We start from the raw sequence: 6,000 nt of genomic DNA on the forward strand, positions 1-6,000 counted from the left end.
TGTAGTGCATGGCACCCAGAAACACATAAGAGAATACTTTCCACTGGCTCCAGAGCTCTTGTTGTTTCTCCAGTACAAATGCTTTCCCACAATTGTGGCATTAAATATTGGAGGTGCAATTTCACCTCAGTAGCCACAAAATATTAGAAATTTTAGGACATGCATCTTTTCTCCATTTGTTCCTACAAATCTCTTTTAGTACCTGGTTAAGATCATAAATATAAACAAGCTGAAAGTATGACATCAGTGTAAATTGTTTTTAGATTCCCAGATTTTCCAAGCATCTACATTATTTCCTATCGGTCCCATAATAACCCCAGTTCTCTCTCTTTCCTACCATTACAATTTTTGCACTTTTCAACCACTACCACAAGTTTCAACATAAATTTGCATGTTGATTTACATGGAAATCAAATTCTCTTCTTGCTCATGCTCAACCAGTAGGTTAATGCATAACAAAACTCTATAGTTGCTTTCAGAATGTTATTCTATTTGGGTTCATTTAGAAATATATTTGGCATATTTAGAGCTGCTCTCAAAATGGTTCTATAAGATTTCATTACCCAATTGCTGAAGACAGAGTTGTATCTGGAGCATATTATACCTAATAACTAATGTTTTCTGGTCTGGTCAGTGTTTCAGTCTTGCAAGTGATTTTAAAATCACACAAATGAATGTGCAGTAGAATCTGCCATAAGCTGATCCAGCCATTTTTGACTAGTTTTGTTGCTTTCCGACATGAGTGCAAATTTTGTAAATATTATGAGTTCTACATATTTAAGTGATGTATAATGTTTCATAGGTATTTGGAAGAAATTTTTCATTCTTCAGCTACAGAGGCCTGTGGTGAATATAATTAATAAGTTCTTAAAATATATTACATAGCAGGCAGACTTGTCTGCCCACACATCATCAGCTGCATGCCGTCTTTTACCTCGACACAGAAGGCGGACTTGTACTGTAGCAATATTTGCAAACAAACAGTTTCTTTCATGTCTAAAAATTTTTCCTGTCTAGAAAATGGAAATTTGTGTTAGTTGCCAAAAGCTTCTGTTTCACAGTATTTTTTACTTTTAACTAATTTTTGATAATGCTACTTCCTAAAATGGCATCTCTTACTTATTATTGGTGTGTGGTAGATTATTAATGTAAAACAGACTATCAAATACATTATTAACAAGATTTCTCAATTACAACACTTAAATTTGATTAGGACATTTCTTCATATGTACATCAACACAAGACACTTTGGAACAGTTTTTCACATTTCGAGCACTCTTACTTCTGTGGAGTAATTTTTGTAATTTCATAAGACACAGTGAATTCGACAACAGCAAAATGGCCTAGAAAATTCTGGAAATTTTTGTCCTTCCTCTAAACTGTGATCAGTCATCAAAAATAGCATTTCAGTTTGTTTTTTCTCGTAAAGGCAAGTCATTTTTCATACAAAACAAAATGCAAGAATCATTTGATTAGTGTGTAATAATTTCACAAGATGCTAATTTATGAGTTATCTACACTTTTCATTTGGTTTGTCACAATGTTTACCAAATTACTTGACTTTTCAAGTGCATCTTTATTCCATTTGAAATTCTCATGCAATTTTGCACATTTATGAAACCTTCTGGAATTTATGAATTGATAGTTTATGACTGTTCTATGATGACTGCTATTCATTATGTATGGCTGAAAAAGCATACACAACTTAGACAGTATATGTTTATCTGCTTCACAATAAACAAGCTATTGACATAATGAGAGTCAGATGAATCTCATTGGTCCACTATCTGGTTTACTGGGATTCATGATGTGTGTGCATGGAATGAGATGCACATATCACTAGGAGTTTGACAGGACATTCTGGCCTGAACTGCTTTCACATCTGGGCAATTTGCCTCCACTTCTGGCCTGACCTACTTTCATATCCATGCAACTGACCCGCACCGTCATAAGAAATGTTATGCAATCTTATAGTTCAAGTGCTCAAGTGCATATAATACCACAAACTATTTCTAAGCTCTTGAGCCTGAACGTTCCAGGTTTGAGCTCCAGCATGTGGTCTTATCTTAATTATCATGTAATTTAATCAAAAAGTAGCATTTAATTAATTAATTAACACAAAAACATGGCATCAAGTAAAAACATTTTAACTGGCTCTGTCATGTGTAAAATACTGTGACATATTTATCCCCATTTGGGGTATGTGTTGCCTGCTTGGGGCCCATAGACCCATAGTGTTTGACCATAAAGCTATGTCATCATGCACAAATAGTTTAATTTTCTCCAAAAGCATTCAGTTTTGTCAAGAAAATACAGGCTAACAGTTTGTGTGTAAAGCAGATCTCAGGCAGTTAATAGTTCACATTCCAGAGGTTGCTGAGAGCTGTAATCTCACACAAATATTTCATATATGAGATGCTTCCTCTTTGAGAATGGTCACATCAGAACTGATATCAGTGAGCATGATGCAGTTGTGACTACAATTATTACCGAAGTATAAAGGACCACTCTAACTAGCAGAAAGTTACATATGTTAAGTAAACTAGAAAAAAAAATCAGTAATATTTCAGCTCAGTGAGGAACTTTAACTTTCAGCACAGGTCAGGAAGATGTAGATAAACTATTGCTCAAGTTTAAAAGAATAGTTGACCACACACTAGATGGTTATGTACCTAATAGAACAGTTCATAATGCGAGAGAGCTTCCATGGCATACAGTCCACTCCAAAGAAACTTCAAAAGAAACAGAGCTGACCGCATAATAGAAGTAAAACAAAGCAATGGACTATAGGTAGAGAGATGATGAATGGACATTTGGCAGTCAAGATAGCAATGCAATATGTCTTCAATGACTTCCATACAAGAATATTATCAAATGATATGTCACAAAATGCCCAAAATAATTCTGGTCGTATGTAAAGGCTGTTACTAGTATCAAAGCTAGTGTCCAGTATCTAGAAAATGAGACTGGAACTGAAATTCAGGATAGCAAAGCAGAAGCTGAAATGCTGAACTACATTTTCAACTGTTTCTTTACCAAGGAAAACCAATGAGAACTCTCCAATTTAATCATCATACCACTGAAAACAAGAATGAAATAATTATTCATGTCAGTGGTGTTGAGGAACAGCTGACACCATTACAGCTGAACAAAGCTCCAATGGAATTCCTGCAAGATTCTACACTGACTTTGTGATTGAGTTAGGAACTGTTTTCACTATAGTCTATCATAGATCCTTTGAACAAAAAAATAGTGCCCAGTTCTTGGAAAAAGGCACAGGTCATACCCATCTACAAGAAGGATAGTAAAAGTCACCCACAAAGAAGCTACTGTCACATATCCTTCACACTGATTTAAAGTCGGAAATTTGAACATACTATGGGTCAAACATAATGAGGTATCTTTAACACAATGACCTCCCCAGTAAAAACCAGCACAGTTTTTGAAAATATTGATCAGGTGAAACCCAGTTCGCACTTTTCGCACATGATGTACTGAAAGCTTTGGGTAAAGACAATGAGGTAGATGCAGTGTTTCTTGATTTCAAAGAAGCATTTGTCTCAGTATGTTGTATCAAGTGGCATTTGTGAGTGGACTGAGAACATTTTGGTAGTGAGGACACAGAATGTTGCCCTGGATGGAAAGTCATCATCAGACGAAGAAGCAACTTCAGGTGTGCCCCAGAGAACTGTTTTCGGACTCCTGCCATTCATGTTGTATATTAAAGACCTTGCAGACAGTATTAATAGTAAAATCAGGCTTTTTCCAGACAACACAGTTATCTATAATGAACTACTATCTGAGATAAGCTGCATAAATAGTCCATCAGTTCATGACAAGATTTCAACTTACCTCATATACAGCACAATTTAAACTCAAGGTCAGTGCCACAGTAAATATGACTTTGAGCCCCCTGAGTAAACTCCACTCAGACCTGAAAATCTGTTATCACAATGTCCTTGAGCAACAAAACTGATGACTTAAGCATTTTGCTGACCAGTGATTCAGTGGTATCTCAGTAGTATGCCTAGCAGAGCACTGGCTCTGCACTTAGTTAAGTTAACCTCACTACCAAATTTCAAATTGTGTGAACACTACTCCAGATCAAATGATGGACATGGTGGGGTTGCCATCTTCTTAAAAGAACACGTTGAATATAGACCACTTCCTACCTTAAAGGAAATAACAACAGACTAGTTCATTTAACGTGCAGCCATAAAGCTTACAGATCTAAATCAAATTGTAGCTACAATTTACCATCCCCCTCCAGTAGTATTAACGATTTTCTGTTACAAATGGACTTGTTTCTATCCAAAGTAAGTCAGTGCAAACAGGATGTGATTACACATGGTGACTTTAATATAGACTCTCCCATCCACAACAGAAACAGGGAGACATTGATTAACATTGCAAAAACTTATAATCTGCATGGCCTTGTAAGCGAGCCCACTAGAATAACACCCACAACCAAGACAGCTCTAGATCAAATTTTTGCAAACAGAAATAAACTTAACCCAACTCTTGAAGTATACAATGCAGGATTCAGCGACCAACAAGCTGTCATTCTAAAGGTTGATGTTAGCAAAGATACCTCAAACCCAGTCCCACCTAAAACTTTATGAAGGTTTTTCACTCAAAATAACTTGAATAAGCTCCTCAGTAAAGAAAAGTGGACAGAGATGTACACAGCCAATGATGTCCACATGAAATTCAACATATTTCTTGACAAAATAATTCACCACTTGGAAGAGGCTTTTCCACAAAAACCAGTAAGAATAAATAATAATAAGAGAAACAAGACTTGGATTACATCAGCTATAAAAATCTCTTACAAACATAAAAGAATACTCCACATGTTATGTAAACAAAGTAATGACCCCCATCTAACAGAATACTATAAAAACTACACATGTATCCTAAGAAGAGTGGTAAGACAAGCCAAAAGGATGCAAAATGATGTGTACATTGACAAATCCAGTAATAAAGTAAAAGCAACAGGGAATATCATAAAAAGGGAAAGAGGGGAAATGAAAGCTACACACACGAACATAGAAATCAAACTCAACAATGAATCTGTATCTAATCCGGAAGTTGTGGCGAACTCTTTCAACAATTTCTTTATGAGCATAGCTGAAAAATTGGTCAAAAATAATCCTAACACAAACTACCAACCAGCAAACCAAATATATCACATATGCAAAGTCAATTTTCATTACCAAAGTCACTGAAAATTATGTTGCAAAAGCCCTGAGAGAGTTAAGAAATTCATATTCAGCTGGAACTGATGGTATCCCAGCAACTGTAATCAAAAATTGTGTACACACACAATTGCTGAACCATTAACTAACCTCTGTGACTGTTCTTTCCTGGCAGGTACTTTCCCTGAAGCTCTGAAGCTTTCTAAAGTAATTCCTATCTTCAAAAAAGGTGGTAATAAAGCTATGAATAACTACAGGCCTATCTCAATCTCATCCTGCTTTTCTGAAGTTTTTGAAAAAATAATATACAAACAAACTGATGAACTTCATTATATAAAAAAAAGATTTACTAAGATTAGCTCAACATGGGTTCAGAAGCAAAAAATCTATTGAAACTGCAGTATATGATTGCATAAATATGCTATTAGATTTGTTAGATAGAAAACAACCCTTAACAGGCATATTTCTGGATCTGTCCAAGGCGTTTGACACTGTTGACCACAAAATATTGCTGGAAGAAATAGAACACTATGGTATCAGAGGAATTGCAAACAATTGGATTGCTTCATTCCTAACCAATTGGATGCAGAGAGTTAGCATGAAATACACTAATAGAAAAAACCAACTCAATACCCGAAATCCTATCAAGTAATAAAACTGTAAGGCAAGGTATGCCACAAGGCTCAGTATTGGGACCCCTACTTTTCCTTTTGTATATCAATGACTTGATCCTGAATGAAGATGCACACAAAACAATAACATTTGCTGATTACACAACTGTACTCCTCAAAGGGGATAATAC

This window comes from Schistocerca serialis, chromosome 7, assembly GCF_023864345.2.
Source record: "Schistocerca serialis cubense isolate TAMUIC-IGC-003099 chromosome 7, iqSchSeri2.2, whole genome shotgun sequence".
NCBI lineage: Eukaryota > Metazoa > Arthropoda > Insecta > Orthoptera > Acrididae > Schistocerca > Schistocerca serialis.